Consider the following 25,859-nt stretch of genomic DNA (forward strand, 5'->3'; position numbering starts at 1 on the left):
AGTTGATCCAACAAATGGACTCATATGCACCATTAGGCTCTTCCTTCACCGTCCCCATGTAGTCTCTATAGGGTGTGACATAATCAAATATGGTTGTGTTGTGTCATCATAGGGTATTTATCCTATTTATTTTCACGCATGTCGATGCATAACTCTGACAATTAATTTTTTAAATTGTACTACAAATTATAACAATTTGATATTTTAAAAATATTCATCGAGACAAATCAAACAACATCTTATATGCTAATATTATTTTTGTTTATTAGTAGAAAAATAAGGTCAAAGCAACATGTGTGAATAGTGCACAACAGTCAACTGTGTCGATCAAATTGAAACGGAGGGAGTAGATGGACCAAGGAAGAGGATTAGGTGATTTTGAACCCGGAAAGGCAGCCTGCCTTTAAGTCAAATTCATCCATCTGATCAATCCAGCGCATTAAAATAAGCCATGTGTCCAACTATTTATATAGAATGAATTAAAAACAAATCATCCCTAAATTTAAAAAGGAAAATGCTAAACAGTGACCCGGAGCACTAGTTAAACATATAAATATAGAAAAAAATTCTTGGAACCGGTGCATTTAATAAATTGAAAGTGTAAAAAATTGTCTTATTTCTCTCTACAATTTCTTTCTCTATATATATAATGCGATGTCTCAGCCAACCGGGACAAAAGTCAATAATTTATTTTTTTTAAAAAAATAAATAAATGATTTTTTTTATCTTCAAAGTCGAACCAAGATCTTGTTTTATAAGGTGAATAAAATAAATAAATAAATAAATAAAGATAAATAATTTAGTGACTATATTGATATTTTATATTTTTTTTAAGTAATTTAATGGTTAAAATTTCACCCGTGAATGATTAAAAAAACAAAAAAAGAATTCCACATGTGAATAAATGGAGTGTTTGAGGTTTGAACTCTGACTCCATGTATATATAATACAATGTATTTATCAACTGAGTTAAACTTACGATAACTGTATTCACCCACAATTATGTAAGGAAAAATAAATAATTTGAATTTGAACTTCAACCCCACTAATAACGTCTCTGCTATCAATTGAACTGCACTTAAATAACTAAATGGTTTGTGTTAAAAGATCCTTATTTTTTGCGTCAAAAAAGAAAGATCATTATTTTTTTTATTATTTAGTACTATGATGACAGTCAATTATATGTTGGTTTTAGTAGTAAATTAGAGTAGTTTTAATAGTAATTGGAGCCCAAAATCAAGCAAATACCTGGAAAAGTGAAGTTATTTGGCCCAGAAGCAAGAAAAGTGGAAAAAGCAGCAAAAAGGGCAAAAACGTAATAAAGCAGCGCAACCATCGTACCTACGATGAGGTCTGGCGTGGCGCGATGAGAAGGCGGTTAAATTGAAGAAAATCTGCAACAAATCTATTTCATCGTACCACGATGGCTTGTCATTGTAGCACGATGATGACTTGAAAAACACGCAGAAAATCCTAAAAAAATCTTCCATCGCACCACGATACGATCCATCGTGGCTGTCGCGGTGCGAAAAAAAATCCTCGAGTGTAAACACTCGAAAATAACAGAGTTGCCACCGAATTTTATTTATCCCAAAGAAGGGAAAGGAAAATATCGAGAAAACCTCGAGGGGGGTGAGAAAAGGATTCGGGAGTTGGTTATGCGAGGGGAATGTATTAGCAACCCTCACATCCGTTGTACTCAACGGGAACCTTTTAGAGGGAAATTATTTGTTTGCTTTAATATTTGATTCTTGTTTCATCGATAGAAAAAGTTTATTTTTATTAATATTACGTATATGATTATAAATATGGGGGAAAATGTATGTTTTTTATTATTATGCCCGACAAAATGTTGAATCTTGCTCCTACGTATTCCCAGGTGCAATGGGAAACTCAAGGCTTTGTAGTTCAGGGTAAAAAATGATTGTGGGTTGGTTGCTTTTAGATGCATGACGTCTAAGTCGCATTCTCATATTTAAACGTTGTTTGTATGCTCGCACTTCGGAGGCTTAAGCATTGTTTATATTACAGAGAATGTCACATTCTCGTATTTAAATGTTGCTTATATGCTCGCACGGTGGAGGCTTAAGCATTGTTTTTGTTACGGAGAAAGGACGAAAACGTCACCCGTTTTATGAAAAGAGTTTTAATTTTGCTGCGCTTGAGGGCAGTGAAAAAAGTTTGAATGTGATGAGTCGATTTTAGGAGTTTTGTAAAAATGTTTTAGAATGAGAACAATCCGAGACTCGAGTCATACGGCAGGGCCTCGAAACTGTCCAGGTAGAGCAAGTCATACGGCTGACCCTTCCTTTTTCATCCTTTTAATCTTAGGTCGTTTTAATTTGATTTAACGAAATCAAAAGAAAAGATTAAGGGTATTATTGTTTTTTAGTATTTCGGTGTTTGAGAATGAGGATAGTCCGAGACACGAGTCATACGACAGAGCCTTCCTTTTTCATCCTTTTAATTATTAAGTATTTAAAAAGGTGATTTGGTTAAGTGTGGTGCTTATGAAGCTGATAGATCAGAGGTTGAAGATTCAGGAACACCATCAGTAGGGCTTGATCCAAAATTGAACACAACCTTCTGCCATAATTTAAAGTTAAAGTGACTGTTAATTAATTATAAAATAATTATACATAAATCTTAAATTAAAGTTAGTTTGAGCAACTGACGTGATCTCCACTGAATTCGAAAATCATCCTCTGTGATGGTGACTTCTCCAACAATTTGTTAATTTGACCTAAAACATGATTATTAAAAATGAAATGAGATTTTACTAAAAAAATAAATTAACAATGAAAAAATGAAAAATTATTTTGAGAATTTACCTTGCACAAGTGGTTGAAGGTTTGATGAAGCAAATTTTTGTCCCATGGATGTCTTCAACACAAACATCAAAAAGTGTTCCATCATTGTGAATAAATTGGAAGATGATTGACCTGTTACTGTTCCCCTTGACTGTTCAGATTCGTTCCAAGATGATTCTTCATAGGGTTTATGTTTCTGATCTAACCTGATGATCAGAAAGGTTGAGGCCGGTCCGTTGAGCAAGCTTCCACACCGAAGGGGGGGCTTGTACCTGCAGGTGCTCCGATGCCTAAGTCAGCAAGAGAACAAGAGATACAAAAGAAGAGAGAGAAAGTAGAGTGAATAATGATTCTGAATACCTGGCTCTCCTGTCTAGGAGAGCTTATATAGTGCCCCCAGCGCTGGGCCAAAGGTTGGTCTATTGGGCCGGGATAACCGGCCCAATAGACTCAACTGCCAAGATAGTCCCTGTATCGTAGGGGAAGGCCGTTATTTGCCTCTATCTTGGTTGGAGCCGTTCCGCTATTCGCGGGTAAGGGATAAGCTCCATGACAGCTGTGGTTGGATAAAGGAGCACGTGCTAAACGTGCTGCTTAGCTGTTAAGCTACGGTGAAATGGATCAACATGCATGGATAGACGAGCACGTGTTTAACGTGCTACTTACCCATTATGTCGAGCATGGCACGTCATTGGCTGACGTGTCGGGGAAGTCTCCCCTTATTGGGCTGTGCCCCAAATGTCGGGCAGAAGGGATTGGGCCAGCTCTTGGCCCAGTCCGGAACAATTTCCAAATTTACTATTCTATCCTTCGTGATTGTTGTTATAATGGACTGGGCTGTTTTAAAGAAGGTAGTTTTTCTAATCCACCCCCAAATACTTTTAGTTACACCCTGAATTTGAAAAACAACATGCAACCCAATTTGGAGTAATTTCATTTCATTTTTTTCGCCACATGCAACCCAATATCAAATACTTGTGATCAGTGCATTTTAATGCACATTCTTCTACTATTGTACTAGTGTATTCCTATGGTTTAATTTACTATTTTCACTATTTTAAGGTGTTTTTATATTTAAGTTTATTTCTAACTCTATTTTATTTTCGCACTTAATTTATGAATAAATAGCACTTTGACACCCTTCCGGTCCGCAGGTCATAACTGGAGTTACAAATATCGGATTGAGGCGCGGGAAGATGCGTTGGAAAGCTGAGATCAAGAGCTACGACTTTCATGTTGAGGCCAAAACCCAGTTCGGAGCGCAAATGTGTCAAATAATTGCGTTTATGTTCCAGACGAATTTAATTCAGCACAACTTTATATTTTTCGGCCCAATTGTTTTAAGGTCCGTTCCATGTATTATTTAAACCGAAAAAAGGCAGCTAGGGTTATTCATTCACTGTTCACGGAAATTAGAAAACCCTAGAGCAGCCACCACTTACATGGAGAACTAAATCTTTCTTTCAATTCGTTGGTGCAAGGAACTCGTTTTAAATTCTTGAGGTCTGTTTTAATAGCAAATTCCGTTTTATATTTATGTTCTGTTATGTCAATTTCATGTTCTTTATTTCAGTATGAAGTTGAATTATAATGATGCTTAATCACTCTAATTTGATTCACACCGTGTTATTCAATTAGTTTATCGCTTGCATAGATTACATTGAATAGGAATTGACATAAACTCTGAGCGCTTAGCAAAAAGTGTTGATTGAATTCAGTAAGGATATTATTCTGTCATTAGTAACGCTTGTTTACTATTGCCTATGATTAGTTGAACGCATTTGACGCTTGTTTGAATGGAATTCGTATAAAATTGGTAACGCTTGTTAAATTCGGTTTTATAAATCAACCAGAACATAAGCATATAACGAATTTATTCTTTGTGAACCATATGATAGAATCAAGAACGAGTTACCTAAAGCCAATGAATTGATCGTTTTAAATCAATTAAATTTCACATTTTTCTTACGTTCTGTTAACAAACCAAACCCCCCATAATTTACAGTTTTTGAATTGTTTCTAATATAGATAAACCGATTGTGAGTCTTCGGAGACGACCAAGGTTAACTGCCTTGTATTACTTTTTATTTAAATTATTATTTGACCACGAAACGACCATGATCAAATTGGCGCCGTTGCCGGGGACTCATAATTGTATTATTCAGTATTAGAATTGCTAGAATTACTTGTTTCTTTTGTTATTGCGTGTCTGCCGTATAAAAAATTAATAGACGAATTAGGGCTGATTTTGCGTCTGTTCTGCTTTTTGACCATCCCATTCCCTCAGAAAAAAATCAGGGTTCAAAGTCCCGTATTTTGGTACAAAATAACGGGACACCACCCTCTCAGCCCCAAATTCCTTGTTTTTCTATTTTATTTTAATTTTTTACTGATTTCGTATTTTCAAAAAAATCCAAAAAAATTTGTGTCATCTTTATTTTAGTTAATTAGAATTTTCGTGGTATTTTTAGATTTTTTTCTCATTCAGTTTGACCTGTTTTCTATTTTACTCACCTATTTTCGTTGTAGGGACATAGTTGGAATTACCGTAATTGTTGTTTATCACCTCTTGCATGACCAGGTCTGCTGGACAGTCCCAATTAGAGCTTCCTGACCCTGAGATAGAAAGAACACTCCACGCACGCAAAAGGCTCAACCGAGCTAATAGCGTGCATTCCGGTAACATTGATTCTAACACTATCTCTGATTCTGAGTCTGACTATTTCCATACTTTATTTAATTCTGATTCTGAACTTGAACATCAAAACATGGCTGCTGAACAAACATTGAGGCAGCTTGCTGCTCCTGATGTTAATTACAATGGTTTGTGTATTGAATATGCTGAAGTTGATGTACCTTTTGAACTAAAATCTGGTTTAATACACTTGTTGCCAAGGTTTAATGGTCTTGCAGGTGAGGACCCGCACAAGCATTTAAAGGAATTTCAGGTTGTGTGCTCCACACCATTGAGGCCCGAAGGTATCACGGAAGACCACATCAAGTTGAGAGCCTTTCCATTCTCGTTACAAGGTGCTGCTAAAGACTGGCTCTACTACCTTGAGCCAAATTCTGTTTCAACTTGGAATGATCTGAAGAAGGTCTTTCTAGAGAGATACTTTCCCGCTTCTAGAGCAGCATCAATCAGAAAAGAAATATGCGACATTAGGCAAGGAAACGAATCATTGGCAGAGTACTGGGAAAGATTCAAACATCTAGTTTCCAGTTGTCCCCAACACCAGATCACCGAGCAATTACTCATCCAATATTTCTATGAAGGGTTGCTACCAATGGATCGAAACATTTTGGATGCTGCAAGTGGTGGAGCACTTGTTGATAAAACTCCAGCTGCTGCAAATGCCTTGATCGAGAACATGTCACTCAACTCGCAACAATTTACAACCAGAAATAATTCTGCAAGTGTGAATGAGATTCAGTCTTCCTCTTCCTCCATCAAGGCGCTCGAAACCAAGTTTGATGCTAGAATTGATGAACTCACTACCTTGGTGAAAAAGTTGGCAGTTAGCAAAGCTCAACCAGCAAAAGTATGTGGCATTTGTACTTCTTCTGAGCACCCGACTGATACATGCCCCATTCTACAAGATGAAACAATAACTGAGCTTCCTGAAGCATATGCAGCAGCAGCAGCCCTTTACAATCAAAACAGGTACAACAATCCTGACCTCTCCACCAACAAATATCACCCTAGTTGGAGGAATCATCCAAACCTCCGATATGGGAATCAGTCACAAGCTGCAGCCCCTGCTGCCCCACCAGCCACTTCTTCACTGGAAGACCTTGTCAAGCAACTGGCACAACGAACAGATGCTAGCATTCAGAACCTGACAACGCAGATGGGACAAATGGCCAATGCAATAGGCCAACTACAAGCTCAAGGCTCCGGTAACCTTCCTGCACAATCAGTTCCGAACCCAAATGGGAATGTGAGTGCAATTACTTTGCGATCCGGAAGAGTGACCGAACCAGCTCCAGCTCCAGAGAAAAGAAAAAAAAACCATTGCAACATCATCTGTTCCTGAACCTGCTGAACCTTCTGCGACCGCTGAGACTGCTGAGACTGAAAAAGCATATGTGCCACCAATCCCTTTTCCTCAAAGGGTGCAGAAAAATAAAAAGAACAAGGCGGAGGAAGACAAGGAGATTCTTGATGTATTCAGCAAAGTAGCAGTCAATATTCCTCTCCTTGATGTGATCAAGCAGATTCCGAAATATGCAAAATTCTTGAAGGATTTATGCACAAACAAGAGGAAAGTAAAGGGAAATGAGAGAGTTAATCTGGGCCGAAATGTTTCAGCCCTCATTGAGTCTAATGCTGCACTCGAACCTGTGCCTGAGAAAGCTAATGTTTTAACCCTCAATCAGGCCATGCCACAGAAATGCAAGGATCCAGGAACTTTTTCTATTCCATGTACCATTGGGGATAGAAAATTCGAAAATTGCATGTTAGATTTAGGAGCTTCTATCAATGTCATGCCTACTTCTGTTTTTAACAATCTTGATCTTGGTCCTTTGCAGCATACAGGTCTTACTATTCAGCTGGCAAACAGGAGCAATGCTCGCCCTGTTGGAGTGGTGGAGGATGTGCTAGTTCAAGTTAATGACTTGATTTTCCCTGCAGATTTTTACATCCTTGACATGGCTGGAGAAACAGAGTCAAGAAGATCGCCGATCATCTTGGGCAGACCATTCATGAAGACGGCAAAGACAAAAATCGACGTTGATGATGGGACCATGTCCATGGAATTTGGTGACATTGTGGCGAAATTTAATATTTTCGATGCTATGAAATATCCTCTGGAAGAGCACTCTGTTTTTCAATTAGAACTACTTTCTGAAATTGTTGATGAATTTCATTCTGATTTGTGTTCAGCTGATGATTACTCATGTGATGTTTGTACTGATACTGACCTTTGTGTTGCTTGTGCCGAGTTTAATTTGCAGGGCAAAGGTGAAGTTGTCAATGAGGTTGCCAATGAAGTTGTTTACGCAGTAGAAACTCTTGACATCCCGGCTGTTCCAACAAAACCATCCATAGAACAACCACCATCCTTGGAGCTTAAACCACTCCCTGAAAATTTGAAATATGCTTACTTAGAGGAAAATGAAAAGCTACCTGTGATTATTTCTTCTAACCTTGATTGTGAACAGGAAGAAAAGCTTTTGGAGGTTTTTAGGCAGCATAAGAAGGCAATCGGATGGACCTTAACTGACATACCAGGCATTAGCCCCACAATGTGCATGCATCGTATTCACCTTGAGGAGGGAGCTAAGGTGGTTAGACAACCCCAAAGGAGACTCAACCCTTTGATTCTTGATGTTGTGAAAAAGGAGGTAACTAAATTGTTACAAGCAGGTATTATTTATCCGATCTCTGACAGTAATTGGGTAAGTCCAGTACAGGTTGTGCCTAAGAAATCTGGACTCACTGTGGTGAAAAATGAAAAAAATGAACTTGTACCCACTAGAGTCCAGAACAGCTGGAGAGTTTGTATCGATTACAGGAGGTTGAACCAGGCAACTAGGAAAGATCACTTTCCCTTGCCATTCATTGATCAGATGCTTGAACGGTTGGCAGGTAAATCACATTATTGCTTTCTTGATGGTTTTTCAGGTTACTTTCAGATTCATATTGCACCTGAAGATCAAGAAAAGACCACTTTTACGTGCCCCTTCGGCACATTTGCTTACAGGAGGATGCCTTTTGGTCTTTGCAATGCACCTGGCACATTCCAACGATGCATGATTAGTATTTTTTCTGATTTTATTGAAAACTGTATGGAAGTGTTTATGGATGATTTCACTGTTTATGGTGCTTCTTTTGATGCATGTTTGACTAGTTTGAACTTGGTTTTGTCAAGATGCATTGAAACTAACCTTGTCTTGAACTTCGAAAAATGTCACTTTATGGTTCAGCAGGGAATTGTCTTGGGTCACATAATTTCAGAAAAAGGAATTTCAGTTGACCCTGCAAAAATTGATGTGATCTCTACACTACCTTACCCATCTTGCATTCGCGAGATTCGTTCTTTTCTTGGTTATGCAGGTTTTTACAGGCGTTTCATAAAGGATTTCAGCAAGATTGCCCTCCCGCTGTCAAACCTGCTTAAAAATGATGTGACTTTCGAGTTTAATGATGCATGCAAAAAGGCGTTTGATTTCTTGAAGAGAGCACTGACTTCTGCTCCCATCATTCAGCCCCCTGACTGGAACATTCCTTTTGAAATCATGTGTGATGCATCTAACTATGCAGTGGGAGCAGTTCTTGCACAAAGGGTGGAAAAAGCTGCCCATGTTATTTATTATGCTTCTAGGACTTTAGATTCCGCACAAGCTAATTACACCACCACTGAAAAGGAACTTTTAGCTATTGTTTTTGCACTTGATAAATTCAGATCATATTTGCTAGGTTCCAAGGTTATTGTTTTTACTGACCATGCAGCTTTAAAGTACTTGTTAAAGAAGCCTGAAGCAAAACCGAGGCTGATTCGGTGGATGTTGTTGCTTCAAGAATTCAATGTGGAAATTAAGGATAAAAGTGGAGCCGAGAATTTAGTGGCTGACCACTTGAGCAGGATTGAACGTGATGGAGATATCTTCCCCATTCAGGATGAATTTCCTGATGAACAGCTGTTACTTTTACATGGGGTGACTCCTTGGTTTGCTGATATTGTTAATTATCTTGTTGCTGGTGTTTTTCCTGCAGGTGCATCTAGGACACAAATTCACAAACTCAAGAGTGATGCAAAATATTATGTTTGGGATGATCCATATCTTTGGAAATTTGGTAGTGATCAGGTGATTAGGAGGTGTGTTCCCGACTGTGAGATTGAATCTATTTTGCATCTTTCTCATGCTTCTCCGGTAGGGGGACACTTTGGCCCTCAACGAACTGCTAGAAAAGTCCTAGACGCAGGTTTCTATTGGCCCACAATTTTCAAGGATGCTTATGAGACTTACCGCACTTGTAAGGAGTGCCAAATAGCAGGCACAGCTATCACTCGAAAGAGTGAAATGCCTCAGCAACCTATGCTTTTCTGTGAGGTATTTGACGTATGGGGCATTGACTTTATGGGCCCTTTTCCTGTATCATTTGGTTTTCTCTACATTTTACTTGCTGTTGATTATGTTTCAAAGTGGGTGGAGGCCATCCCCACTAGGACTAATGATTCTCGAGTTGTTGCAGATTTTGTCAGGTCCAATATTTTTTGCAGGTTTGGAATACCCCGAGCTATCATAAGCGACCAAGGCACGCATTTCTGTAACCGCACCATGGAAGCTTTGCTCCGGAAGTATGGAGTTGTGCACAGAGTTTCTAACGCATATCATCCCCAAACTAATGGGCAAGCTGAAATCTCGAACAGGGAGATTAAGCAAATTCTAGAGAAAATGGTGCAGCCAAATAGGAAGGACTGGAGCCGCCGTCTAGAAGACGCACTTTGGGCTCAGAGAACAGCTTTCAAGACTCCAATTGGGATGTCCCCCTATCGACTTGTGTTTGGTAAGGCATGTCACCTTCCTGTAGAAATCGAACACCGTGCTTATTGGGCGGTGAAGAGCTGTAATATGGAAATGCAAAAAGCAGGTATGGAAAGAAAACTTCAATTACAGCAGCTTGAAGAGCTTAGGCTAGAAGCCTACGAAAGCTCTAAAATTTATAAGGAGAAAACAAAACACTTTCATGATAAAATGATTTCTAGGAAGGAATTTTCTGTGGGCCAACGGGTTTTATTGTTTAACTCCCGCCTAAAAGTAATGGCTGGGAAACTTCGATCCCGGTGGATTGGCCCTTTTGTTGTTACTAATGTTTTCCCCCATGGTGCAGTAGAAATAAAAAGTGCAGGTACTAACAAGGTGTTTAAAGTAAACGGACAGCGACTGAAGCTGTTCCATGAAAGCTCGGTGCCTGAAGAAGAGGGACATGTTGAAGAGCTCTCCTTGGAGAAGCCGTTCTACCCAGCAGCTACACCGTAGCCCCTCGGGTGTGTTCCTTCCTTTACTCTCACTTTGTGTTTGAAATTCTGGCACACTAGTAACACGATGTTGAACACGATGCTCCAACACTGTATGTTTGATCCGATGATCCAACACTGTGTTCAACACTGAACTAGACGAACAATAAGGAAATATAAAATGCACGAAACAGAATAACACAGTTATTTGTTAACCCAGTTCAGCATAACAGCCTACTCTGGGGGATACCAATCCAGGAGTGAATCCACTATGATAGTATTAGTTTGAAGCCCTCAATAAACGCCCCGTTTATGACTTCTCACCTAATCACCACCCGTGCTATATTCTACCTAAGTCACACCTAGGTATGAGAACCTCCGCTCACCTCCTCTTGATCACAGCCACTGTGATCGTACACTTCTAGATTCAACAGGTGAAGACACACTTCATAAAACACTCACACCAATTCCTTACTTAAAAGCTTTGGAATTGTATACACACACTATCTCCTTGCTTAGAAGCTCCAGAGATATTACAACACAAAGACACACAGTTCCTAATCAGTGTATAAATCAACACAAGACTCAGAACACAATTAACAATACTAAAACCCTGAACACATGCTTTGTAAGACTCAAATCTGGTTTCAGTGACTTGAACAATGGTGTCAACATTCTTTAAATAACCTTCACTAGCTCAGGCTAGGTCTTCAATTAGGCTTCAATAGCACAGCTTGATTAAAGGTTCCTTCAAGGAATAATCTTCAATTAAAATGTTTTGTTTCCTTAACTTGAAGATCTGATTAGCAAACAAAACTTGATCACGAGATCCATTATTAATTATACGTGACAGCGCTCCTTATCTCAAACGAACATTTATTGTGGATTCCATATTTAGAATTTAAATCTTTTATCTCTTAATATTGAGGAACAAATAACACATAAATCGCTTACTGAAGATTCTGGAAACACCTGTGTGTTGGCACACAAATTAAAAGGCGTGGATTAATTCTTCAATCAAATCTTTCAAAGATCTTACGCAAAAATATATCATTCGCGAAAACAGAGCGCACTGGATGTGGTATCCAATGTTGAAGCATGAATGTTGTATCCAATGTTAAAGCATTCTATCCAACATCTTGCTTGAATATTTGTTTTAGCAAAATGAGGCCAACATAAAACACCAACAATCTCCCCCTTTGGCAATTTTTGGCTAAAACAACTTAAGATCATTTCAACCAATCTAGAGAGATACATCACCTACCTTTCTTCAAATCAACATAAGCACACAGTCATGAAGTAAAGTAGAACATCTTCAAATGCAGTTTTCAATAGAACTTCTCAGATGAAAATAGCAAATAAGAATAGCTGTATCGCACAAGAATAACAGAGGCATGCAACAGCGGAATAGTGAACACAACTCGCCTCACAGGAAAACGCCAATGGAGTGAAAAATATTCTCATAAAAAGAATCACCGGGGAAAAATAAATTCCTCTCAGGAATCAAGATGTTCATTTTCAACAGAGCTCATCAGGTAACGTGATTCAGCATCGATTAGAACATCTTGCATTGGGCCACTGAAGGCAAACCAAGGCAAACCACAAAACATAATACTACTCTTCACTGATTCAGCAGACAATCAGCAGTACATCAGGCAGACTTACTAACTCTCCCCCTTTTTAGTCACAAAATATGCCAAACAGAAGCTTCATGCACGAAGAGTATCACAGAAATCCATAGTGCAGAGTATCAGAGCATAACATATCCATATATTAGTATCTAGCAACCCGTAGTCTTGTAATAGCAGAAGCATTACTTCACATACAGAAATGTAGCAGCATGGCTATACGTAACATATACTACACTCCACAACAGGAAGGGCAAATGTCTCAACATTAAGCACCACATCATAAAACATCAGATAACTACTCCCCTTCAAGACATGCATAACAGAGTATCAAAACATCACACACCACTCATGCAGAGCACATTCAGAACATATGCAGAGCACATACATCAGATACTATACATCACATACTGCTACCGTGTCTACAGCAGATGTTAGAGCATCTGTCAGCACATCAAGCTCACTAAATAATACTACTCCCCCTCAATATCAGAGATGAGCAAAAATTTAATCAGGCATTTTTACTCCCCCTAAAAAAAGTGCATATCAGAACAAAGTATCCGAGTACCACATGCATATCAAAACTTACTCCCCCTTAATTCTTGCAGAGCAAACATAAGTACTACGACACATATCAGATGCTGCAACATCAGATAGCACATCAACATACTGCACACTACTAACTACCAACTACTCCCCCTTTTTTTTGACAAAATAGGGTCTTCATAGAAATAGCAGAAAAACCAGAGACATGATGCAGAATATCACAGTCCAGATGCACACAAGGTGCTTAAATTTAGATCATAGCCTACACATGGAAAATAAATCCAAAAGAAACATTACACAGAGGCACTGTCTTGGGGAATCATTTCCCTCATCTTCAACCTCAGAGTCTTCTTCCTCATTATCACCACCTGCACCAACACTCAGATTCTCATCAACACCTGCGTCAGTTGCTTCTAATGCAGCTTCTTCAAGCTTCAGAGCATGAATCATTCGCTCAAACTACAACTTCTTTTCATCCAGCTAACTAGAGGTTGTAAAAAGCATATCTACTACCTCCATCACAACAAACACATAGTCAACATTCAAAAAATAGACATTTCCCCTTGTTTGCATAATATGACAAGGGCATAAGAAAACATTGTTCCAATCTCCCATGAACAGTCTTTGGCTGAGGTTCATCCAAGAAGTCAACCTCATCAAGATCAATCATCTCTTGTTCTTCATCTACTATCTTTTCAGACTCAGTATCTTTATCACCAAGAGAGACAACTTTCTCTATACTTTCCTCTGTTTTAGAGTCTTCAATAGCATCAGCAGGAATATCATTCTTTTCTTTGTCCTGCAATTCATCTTCAGTAGCAGCCTCAAAATCACAGCTATCACCAAAAGACTCAGTGATAGTGGTAGCATTTGGATTAGGCTGGACAGAGGATGTTCCAACATCCTGTGCAACATCAAGGGTAGTAATGTTCTCCTTGATAGAAAAAGTAACAAGCTCAACAACAGAATCAGAGATGGACTTATCAGATGGAGCCACATGATCATTCACAACTACAAATGGTTGTACAGTAGCATCAACAGTATTATCAGAGTTTAACATGGTGATCTGATTGGAATAAAATAGTTTTTGATTGAATTGAACTTCAAACAAAGCACAATCAGTGGGACAGTAGGTGAAAGAGAGTTGATTGCATGTTATGACACGGTTATGGCAATTTTGATATGATTGCCCGGAATTAGCGTGCATCACTGGTGGGAGCGAAGTGAAAAATGTGGTTGCACGCTCAAAACTCCTTAACTGCTACAATTCCTTATGCAGGCAAATTCCTAATGTGCCCCTTAGCCTTTCAAACTCAACAACATCCAATGCTTTACTGAATATGCATCCAATAGCAACATGATCAAGCTTCACAATATTTTCTTCAACTAAATCCCTGATAAATGGGACTTTGTTGACACGAGCAAGTTTTGATTTAGGATCAGCAGATTCATTGTTAGAACCTGAAACTTCATCAAATACAATATCATATGACTGTTGAATGGATGATTCATCATCTGCTGTTTTGGTTGATGATGCATCATCAACTACCACATTCATTAATTCCACGGTAACTTTAGTTCTAGAGTTATAAACTCTGTAAGCTCTGCTGTTTGTGGAGTATCCAAGAAAAATGCCTTCTGATGCACAGGAATCAAAGAATTTTGCATTCTCAAATTCTTTTCCACGATCACTTCTTATTCTTACAATAACAACCTCCTTTTCTCTTTGAAGTTGTAAGCATAAGTTTCTAAAAGTTTCAAAGCTGTCTGATTTTTCTCTAAGGAAATCTATCCAAGTGAATCTAGAAAAATCATCTTCCAAAGCAAAAACATACCTTTTACCACAAAGATTTTCAGTCTGCATAGGTGCCATCAGATCTATGTGTAATAGTTCAAGTGCTCTAGATGTAACCGAATGTTGGAGCCTCGGATGTGCCACCATGGTTTGCTTGCCTATTTGGCACTCACCACATATAGTTCCTTCCTCAATCTTGAGCTTTGGATTTCCCTTGATTGTTTCTTCTGCTATGACCTTTTTCAAACCTCTCAGATGTAAGTGACCCATTTTTTGATGCCACAGCTTCACTTTATCCTCTTTGCTTAAGAGACAAGTGGACAAGTGGTTTTCTTCTTCAGAGACCCATAAGTAGCAGTTGTCCTTTGACATCACACCCTTCATCAAGAGTCTTCCTTCTTCATTTGTAACAAGACATTCTGACTTTGTGAAGTTTACTTTCATGCCTTGATCACACAACTGGCTAATGCTGATTAGATTAGTTGTAAGACCTTTCACCAATAGAACATTATCTAGATTTGGCAATCCATTGTTGATTAGATTCCCAATACCTTTTATCTCTCCCTTAGCTCCATCACCAAAGGTTACATAACTTGTGGCATAGGATTTTAAGTTGGCAAGACATCCTTCCACTCCAGTCATGTGTCTTGAACATCCACTGTCAAAGTACCAATCTTGTCTAAATGATGCTCGTAGTGATGTGTGAGCTATCAGACATACATCATTCTCTTTTTCTTTCCACTCTTTCTTAGTCTTCACATTTTCTGGCTTTGGTGCAGGTGACCGGAAATTCTTTGGGTAACCATACAATTTATAGCAATAAGGCCTTATGTGCCCTTTCCTACCACAATAGTGACATCTCCAGTTCCTTCTTCTAGATTTAGTTCTTGACCAGTTATTCCGATGTGGAGGAGGATGTTGAGGCATCGATCCAGTCTGTGCAGGAGGCTTAGGTTTGGATTTTAACCAAGTGTCAGTTCCCTGGTGTGTGGGAGGATGTGGTGGTAAAAAGCCAGCACTGACAGGAAAAGTCTTCTCAATGGGAGTACTGATTGTAGCTTTGTTGTATCCCATTTGTTGATCAACAATCTCATAGTCAAAGCCAATTGGTTTCTTTCCTGCACTTTGTTTCAATAGCATTGCTTGGAATTTTTCTTCTCCTGATCCATAAACTCTGACTTGTCTTCTAGCATGCTCCAAGTCAACATTTAGTTTTTCAATCTCTTTGTTGAGAGCATCAATTTTTGCATGATAGTCATTCTTCTCATCCTGTAGTTGACAATTAACCTTCTTTTGTCTTTCCAATGCCTTACAAACTTCATTACTCCTGATGAACAGATCCTTATAGGTGGCAACCAGTTCTTCATAAGATGTTTCATCACATGATTCAGCATCAGACTCACACAGACCTGTCAGCGCATTGACATGTTTTGCAGATCCACTTTCAGTTTCCTCCTCTGAGTCATCCTCATCTGACCAAGTGATAGCCAGACTTTTCTTTTGTCTCTTCAGAAAGGTAGGACATTCAGCTTTGATGTGTCCATATCCTTCACATTCTTGACACTGGACCCCTTCTGACTGACTGGTTTTCTCATCACTTCTAGCCCTTCTTTGATCATTGGTCTGTTTGTTGATGTCGAGCTTGATGCTTGGCACATTGAACTTAGACTTTTTGTCCATTCTTTTCACGATTCTGTTGAATTGTCTTCCTAGCAAGACCATTGCTTCTGACAAACTTTCATCACTCTCCAAATCTGATTCTTCATCTTCTCTAGTGTTGGAGGCAAAGGCTAAACTTTTATTTTTCTTTTCTTTTCTTTGATTCATGCCTAACTCATAGGTTTGAAGTGAGCCTATTAGTTCATCCACTTGAATGTTGACCAGATCTTGAGATTCTTCAATTGCTGTCACTTTCATGTCAAACCTCTTAGGTAGAGATCTGAGAATTTTGCTCACAAGCTTTTCATCTGATATGGGTTCTCCCAAGGCATCAAAAGAATTTGCAAATTCTAAAATATTCATGTGAAAATCATGAATAGTCTCTTCTTCCTTCATACTCAGATTTTCAAAGTTTGTGCGAAGCATCTGAAGTTTGGACAACTTTACCTTGTTGGTTCCTTCATGTGCTTTCCTAAGTATCTCCCACGCATGTTTAGCCACAGTGCATCGTTTGACAAGTCTGAACATGTTGATGTCCACCCCATTGAATATGGCATTTAAGGCTTTTGAGTTTCCTAGAGCTAAGTCATCCTCGTCTTTAGAATAGTCTTTTGTAGGCTTGATTTCACTGGTTTTCTTTCCATCCTTATCAATGACCACTGGGGGTTCCCAGCCATTTTCTACAGCTTTCCATGTTCTGCTATCAATGGATTTAAGAAAAACCATCATCTTAGCTTTCCAGTAGTCATAGTTCTCAGGCCCTATCAGTAGGGGCGGTCTGGAAATTGTTCCTCCTTCCTTGTCCATTTCACCAGAAAGTATTTTCCCTGGAGCTCACCCTAAATCCAGAACAGGGTGCCTGCTCTGATGCCAATTGAAATTCTGGCACACTAGTAACACGATGTTGAACACGATGCTCCAACACTGTATGTTTGATCCGATGATCCAACACTGTGTTCAACACTGAACTAGACGAACAATAAGGAAATATAAAATGCACGAAACAGAATAACACAGTTATTTGTTAACCCAGTTCAGCATAACAGCCTACTCTGGGGGATACCAATCCAGGAGTGAATCCACTATGATAGTATTAGTTTGAAGCCCTCAATAAACGCCCCGTTTATGACTTCTCACCTAATCACCACCCGTGCTATATTCTACCTAAGTCACACCTAGGTATGAGAACCTCCGCTCACCTCCTCTTGATCACAGCCACTGTGATCGTACACTTCTAGATTCAACAGGTGAAGACACACTTCATAAAACACTCACACCAATTCCTTACTTAAAAGCTTTGGAATTGTATACACACACTATCTCCTTGCTTAGAAGCTCCAGAGATATTACAACACAAAGACACACAGTTCCTAATCAGTGTATAAATCAACACAAGACTCAGAACACAATTAACAATACTAAAACCCTGAACACATGCTTTGTAAGACTCAAATCTGGTTTCAGTGACTTGAACAATGGTGTCAACATTCTTTAAATAACCTTCACTAGCTCAGGCTAGGTCTTCAATTAGGCTTCAATAGCACAGCTTGATTAAAGGTTCCTTCAAGGAATAATCTTCAATTAAAATGTTTTGTTTCCTTAACTTGAAGATCTGATTAGCAAACAAAACTTGATCACGAGATCCATTATTAATTATACGTGACAGCGCTCCTTATCTCAAACGAACATTTATTGTGGATTCCATATTTAGAATTTAAATCTTTTATCTCTTAATATTGAGGAACAAATAACACATAAATCGCTTACTGAAGATTCTGGAAACACCTGTGTGTTGGCACACAAATTAAAAGGCGTGGATTAATTCTTCAATCAAATCTTTCAAAGATCTTACGCAAAAATATATCATTCGCGAAAACAGAGCGCACTGGATGTGGTATCCAATGTTGAAGCATGAATGTTGTATCCAATGTTAAAGCATTCTATCCAACATCTTGCTTGAATATTTGTTTTAGCAAAATGAGGCCAACATAAAACACCAACAGTGTTATTATTACATTGCGGACACTGTCTGGTTTAAGTGTGGGGGAGGGACATTTTACATTTTTTGTGTTAAAAAAAAAATAAAAAAATAAAAAATAAAAAAATAATAATAATAAAATAAATTATCATGAGTAGTCACATGTTTTAAGGCTAGGGCAGATAGCTGTAGGGTCAGTGAAATTTTTGGAGTTTTTTGTTTTGATACTTGACATGATAGTCTTTGCAACTTAATGCACAACTGCTTGAACACTGTCAAACTTAGTAATGTCTAGATAAATCTCTGAAATATTTATTCTTTAGACTAAGTTCTCTAATTTGAATATAATGGAGGTATGATTAGAACTAAGTGTGGGGGAAAGGCTAGAGTAACAGATAGACCGATCATTGCTATTAATTGAGAAAAAGGGAAACTGTTTAAGAGCTAAAACTAATGAATATAATAAGTTCCTGTGCCCGAAACTGGAGGAACAAGTTCCTGTGCCCGAAACTGGAGGAACAAGTGCTGTGTAGGATGCTCTACTCTGAGTAACAGGTTGGACTTATTACAAGTAAGATCCCGTCAGGTGAAAAGGTGGAGTAGTACCTAAAGCTTAAAAACAATAAATAATAATAAACTATAATAAAGCTTGAAGATAGTTGCCCCTGAGTTGATGTTGAAAAGCTTTGGATCTCTTGAAAAGAAATAGCCCCCCCTAGTCTGAAATTCTGGTTAAATCCAAAATTATAGGAAAAGAATGACAGCTTAGCATCTAGAATGGTAGTTTCAGAGAGGGATCTTGACATTACTTTGGTTGACAGTGGGAGACAGTACACACACGCAAGATTGTTATTGAAAGTTGATAGATAAGAATTGTGCCAATCTTTGAATTTTGACCCAAGGTTTGAAGCTTGAAACCTGGAATATGTTGACTGCTTGTGATTTGTTTTTAAATTTTTCATTTGAGTTTTGCTCGGAGTGCAAAAGTTCAAGTGTGGGGGAATTTGATCAGTGCATTTTAATGCACATTCTTCTACTATTGTACTAGTGTATTCCTATGGTTTAATTTACTATTTTCACTATTTTAAGGTGTTTTTATATTTAAGTTTATTTCTAACTCTATTTTATTTTCGCACTTAATTTATGAATAAATAGCACTTTGACACCCTTCCGGTCCGCAGGTCATAACTGGAGTTACAAATATCGGATTGAGGCGCGGGAAGATGCGTTGGAAAGCTGAGATCAAGAGCTACGACTTTCATGTTGAGGCCAAAACCCAGTTCGGAGCGAAAATGTGTCAAATAATTGCGTTTATGTTCCAGACGAATTTAATTCAGCACAACTTTATATTTTTCGGCCCAATTGTTTTAAGGCCCGTTCCATGTATTATTTAAACCGAAAAAAGGCAGCTAGGGTTATTCATTCACTGTTCACGGAAATTAGAAAACCCTAGAGCAGCCACCACTTACATGGAGAACTAAATCTTTCTTTCAATTCGTTGGTGCAAGGAACTCGTTTTAAATTCTTGAGGTCTGTTTTAATAGCAAATTCCGTTTTATATTTATGTTCTGTTATGTCAATTTCATGTTCTTTATTTCAGTATGAAGTTGAATTATAATGATGCTTAATCACTCTAATTTGATTCACACCGTGTTATTCAATTAGTTTATCGCTTGCATAGATTACATTGAATAGGAATTGACATAAACTCTGAGCGCTTAGCAAAAAGTGTTGATTGAATTCAGTAAGGATATTATTCTGTCATTAGTAACGCTTGTTTACTATTGCCTATGATTAGTTGAACGCATTTGACGCTTGTTTGAATGGAATTCGTATAAAATTGGTAACGCTTGTTAAATTCGGTTTTATAAATCAACCAGAACATAAGCATATAACGAATTTATTCTTTGTGAACCATATGATAGAATCAAGAACGAGTTACCTAAAGCCAATGAATTGATCGTTTTAAATCAATTAAATTTCACATTTTTCTTACGTTCTGTTAACAAACCAAACCCCCCATAATTTACAGTTTTTGAATTATTTCTAATATAGATAAACCGATTGTGAGTCTTCGGAGACGACCAAGGTTAACTGCCTTGTATTACTTTTTATTTAAATTATTATTTGACCACGAAACGACCGTGATCAACTTGCATCTAATTTCACGATTTTTTATAGATGTTTTCTCTTCCCACCTCCCGTTAATTTTGCCTCGGCAAAAAAAGTGAAAATTGGAATATATTTTGCAACTTGGTGGGCTTTGAATGTTGTTTTCAATATTTATAACAAGAAGGTTTTGAATGCTTACCCTTACCCTTGGCTCACATCAACTCTGTCATTAGCATGTGGTTCTCTTATGATGTTGATTTCTTGGGCCACTAGGATAGCTTAAGCTCCTAAGACTGATCTTGAGTTTTGGAAGACTTTGATTCATGTAAGTTTGAATTTGTTTTTGTTTGTTTCTTTGGAAGAAAAAATTGAAATTGATTGCATTTATTGAAAGGTTTGTTTTGTTTGCTAATATTTTTTTTTATTCTGGAAAGAGTTGTTTTTGTTGTTTTGCAATTTTGAACTCATATATGGTTGATTATGTTGGTTGAGTTTAAAAGAAAACAAAATAGAGAAAATTTTGTCCACTCAATTTGATTTTAACTATACCATAGCATAGCGAAATTTGAACAAATTGTTATTGTTCTTTGATTTAACAAAGTGTTGTGAAAAAACGGCTATAACGGTGTTATAACACCAAAGCGGAGTTTGTTATTTTTTGTGATCCACAATTGACAGTACTCTGATGGATAGCGATGGTTATGAAAAATTTGGTCAATTTCGTTGATTCATTTAACGCTTTGAATGGATATTGGCTTATGTCTTTGGTGTTTCTACTATAGGTTGTTATTGCACACACAATTGGACATGTAGCGGCTACGGTTAGTATGTCCAAAGTTGCAGTGTCATTTACACATATCATCAATAGTGGTGACTCTGCTTTTAGTGTTCTGGTTTCGAGATTTATTTTGGGTGAAACCTTCCTCGTGCCAGTTTATCTATCTTTACTTCCAATCATTGGTGGATGTGCACTTGCTGCTGTGACTGAGCTCAATTTCAATATGATTGGTAATGAACTTGACTCTTTAAGAATATTTTGTTTTTGCTTTTATATTGTTCGGCACAATACTGATTACAATTGTGAATTGAACTTGAAAAAAGTTAGTCTCTGTTTGATAACTTGAGTGCGGATAGTTTTGCATCTTTGGTCTATTTGTTGTTTAATGATACATGCATAAATTGTTTTTGTAACCGAAAACAGTTTTTTTCCTTGTTCTGAAAGTACTATGGTTTTCCTTTTGTTTATTTTTTACGGTTCTTAGTATTGTCTCTCCATATTTTGACTAAAACTATGGCTAGTTTAATGTACGCTACAAGTGGGTAGCAACTCAGAGTATATTCTATCATCTCTACAATCAAGTGTCTTACATGTCGTTGGATGAGATCTCTCCCTTGACATTTAGCATTGGAAACACCATGAAACGTATATTTGTCATTGTATCTTCAATTATCATCTTCCACACACCAGTTCAACCCGTCAATGCTCTTGGAGCCGCAATTGCTACCTTAGGGACCTTCCTTTACTCACAGGTATTTTCTTATCCTTTTTTTTAATTATTATTTTGAAAGGCAGCACAGACAATTCAGATTAAGGATATGTCTAGTGTCCAGCACATGTCAGTGTCTGACACCGACGCGACACTGACACATGTGATTACATTCAATCACTTCCGTTTTCTTAAACTATTACCAACGTTTATGTGAGTGTCCTATGTCTCTATATATTGGTACTTTAGATGTTGCTCATTGTTCACAATGCCATCTGTCCATATTATTCGACATCTAAAGAAAATGTTTATATTTGAAACACCAAACACTGTCATTGTGTAGCATATTATTAGCTTAAAGATCCATTGTAGTGAGGGAATGTTCTTAGGGTGTTTGTGGATTGCTCATTACCGGACTAGAACCTCACATGTTGTGAACCCTTGTATCAAATCACATTGGTATATAAAGGCATTGTTATTCTGTCTAGAGTAAAAAATGTTATAGGATTTTAAACCAGTGTTAAATAACGGCTCCATATATAGCATAGCGGAATTTTAACGAATCCCAATTATTCCGCAATACGCTATTTAGTACAAAAATGTTGTCAAATAACGGCTAAATAGCATTGTTGTGTAGTGAAATTTGAACAAACCACTATTTTCTGCAATCCGCAATTGACAACATTGTTTTAAACTCATTCTCTTTATGAAAGGGTTTGGTGGAAATTGTAAATGCTTAAAATATGTTTTTTAAGGTCAAATTTGGTTTGTTGATTAGTATTTTCTGTTTTTGGTATAAAGAAAAGATTTGGAGGCATTAACGTAAAGAAAGAGAAGTGTTTGGTTTATATAACTTTTATTAATATATGCGTTAACTTAAATTTGTGATGACAGAATATAATAAAAAATTTATCGGATATAAGTCCTAAGACCCCTGAAGCCCCAATAGTGAAAGGTGTTGATGATGTCAATCTTGACAAGGTATATTAAGAAATTGAATAATTATTTGTGGATGTATAATATTGGCCATATTGTTGTATATAAAATGTATTCATAAGTTTTATACATTTAAATAAATTAAATTTATTAATATTTTTGTATGTATCTATTTACATATTTATATATTTATGTAATAGGATTGGATGACAAAATTATTGGAAATAAGTCCAAAAGCTCGAGAAGTTATCAAGCGTAAAAAAGTTATTAACTTAGACCGTGTATCAAATCATGCTGTTAAAAAGAGAATGTTCAGGTAAACAAGATACGTGGTATATCGGTTGCAAATGTCCAAAGGAAAAAAGAATATCAAAACATAGAAATAGTAGTTGCAGTTGATTTTTATTGCAGTGTTTAGTGTCATTTTATTTGATATTAATCAAAATAAAATATATGTTAAATGCCACGTTTTTAAGTTTTGTGAACATTTTAATGTCACATTTTGCTTCAGATTTTATATATTCTGTAATGTTTGCAATTTTTAGTGTCATTTTTTATTTTTACACTGAACAAGTATTTTAAATATGTCGTGCTTTGTTATTTCATATATTGCGAGTAACTATATCTTGATAATGTGTAGATACCATGGTTTCATTTATGTCCAAAAATGCTAGTAAATCAAGCGCAATCATCACCAACCGTTTGGAGAGTATAAGAAAAATGTATCTTTGAAGTTATATAATAAGACAATTATTATTAAAAATCAATATTAACATATCATTCATAAAAATATTTTGATAAATCGCGGCATATATAAAAGTGTATTATAGAGTAATTATGTTGATGTACCGCTTGAGGTTCTTTCATAAACATTTTTAAAATGCATATTTATTTGTAAATGCTATCGACCGATAGCTCCCTAAAATGCATCGTGAGTGCCACTTATAAGCTTATTAATTTGTATTTTACAATTTAAAGTACATCAGATAAAGGAAAAAAATAATCTTATAAACATGTAATTATTGGTAAGTTGTCGACCAATAATTGACATGAATAAATTTGTTTTGTAGATACTCACTTACTCGATATATTTATCATATGTATAAGTAGTTTTACATTGGTTTCTTCATTGCTCAATTGGGGATTAACAAATATATTTGGAGATCATTTGGTACAACTTGATAATGAGTATAAATCAGGGTTGCTTTTATTTTTAAAATTGGTAGCTACATAAGTGCAAGTCTCATGTGAACGGTTTAGAGAGGACAACAAAATTCCAACAACATAAGCGTTTTTTTTTTTGTACGAATAGATGCAAATTTTTTATTTTTTTTTGTATTTGGTACATGAAGAGGGTTAGTTGGAGATTTTTTATTGGATTAAAACATAAAAATTAGAAATCATATTTCATTCAAAAGTTTGTGTCGATACCAATATATATGATAACTTTATACGTAAATAAAATGCTATGAGAAGCTAAAAATAGCTTGATAATGTGTAGATACCATGATTGCATTTATGTCTAAAACGGGTAGTAAACCAAGTGCAATCATCACAAATCGTTTTTAGAGTATAAGAAAAATGTCTCTCTGTTTTTTTTTTAAAAAAAAAAACTTGGTTAAGAGGATTATACTCTAATGATCAAAGTCAACACCACTAGATCAACCTCAAGTGGGTTAAGAAAAATGTCTCTTTGAAGTTATAGAATAAGAAAATTATTATTAAAAATATATATTAACATATCATTCATAAAAATACTTTAATAAATTGTGACAACATTCTATAAAAAAAAAAAAAAAACTTTACGTGGATATGTACCAATATATTTGGTGAAATGGATGCTTTTGATTGATTTATAAATATTATTTATTAATTTTTCTATATTTAATACTGTTTGTGGACCAATCACAATCAACCACATAAACCGTATACCGGTACATATCCATATAAACCGTGTACCGGAATGTTTACCTTAAATTAAATATATTTTTTTGTCTATTTTTTTTAAGTTGTTAATTTAATTTCGAGTTGAGCCGTAACTTAAATAAAGTTTTATCAAAATATTCATTTTTTGTCGGGTCATCAAAACCAAAGTGGCCATTAGAACAGATTAAGTGGTATGTCAATTAAAAAATGAGTCATGCCATCGAAATTTAAAATTAAATATAGTGTGGACCATACCCAAAATAAAAATAAAACATAAAGTTTAATGTTGATAAAAACAACTTTTTACACTTTTAATGTTGATAAAAACAACTTTTTACACTTTCATTACATTGAATGCACGAGTTTCAAGATAAAATTTCCTTATTTATGTGTTTAACCAGTGCACTTGGTGCACTATTTAACATTTTCCAAAAATAAAATACCAAAAATTGCATATTTATAAAATAAGATAAATAAAAATACGTATACCTGTGCTTGGCACGGGCTCCAAACTAGCTAACGTAAAGAAAGAGAAGTGTTTGTGTTTATGCACCGTCCAATTTTAAATATAAGAAATACTCAATAAATTATTTTTTAATTCAGTGAACAATTGATTATCCGATATATGGGAAATTCTATTATAGGCACAACCCCCCACCATTTCTCTCTCCCTTCCATCTGGATCAGGTAACCTAGCAGGACTACTGGACATTTTCTCCAACCTTCCTTCTGACTTTTTTGATTTATCGCCTTCAACACTGCATGCTCCCCTCACAAACCTCCAAACTGTCAAACAAAAGGTCTGGATCAAGTTCTGCCACACCCCTACCCTGTGTTCCTTCCAACCTTGTACATCCATCTTCCCACCCACCACAACACTGCATTCCACCTTCCGCTAAGTCTCCCCCGTCTTCCATCACTCGTATTACAACTTTTTTCCAAGAATCATCGCCACCATGGTAGAATCAATGAGCATAAGCTTATTAGTGACTATCTTGATTCTGGCTACATCACT

At 36.7% G+C, this 25,859-nt stretch overlaps 1 pseudogene; it reads left to right on the top strand.

Annotated features, from left to right (window-relative positions):
* Positions 1-19,956: 19,956 nt before the first annotated feature.
* On the top strand, positions 19,957-23,238 carry LOC123886405 (annotated as a pseudogene).
* The last annotated feature ends 2,621 nt before the right edge of the window (positions 23,239-25,859 follow it).

This window comes from Trifolium pratense, linkage group LG5 (assembly GCF_020283565.1).
Source record: "Trifolium pratense cultivar HEN17-A07 linkage group LG5, ARS_RC_1.1, whole genome shotgun sequence".
In the NCBI taxonomy this organism is placed as follows: domain Eukaryota; kingdom Viridiplantae; phylum Streptophyta; class Magnoliopsida; order Fabales; family Fabaceae; genus Trifolium; species Trifolium pratense.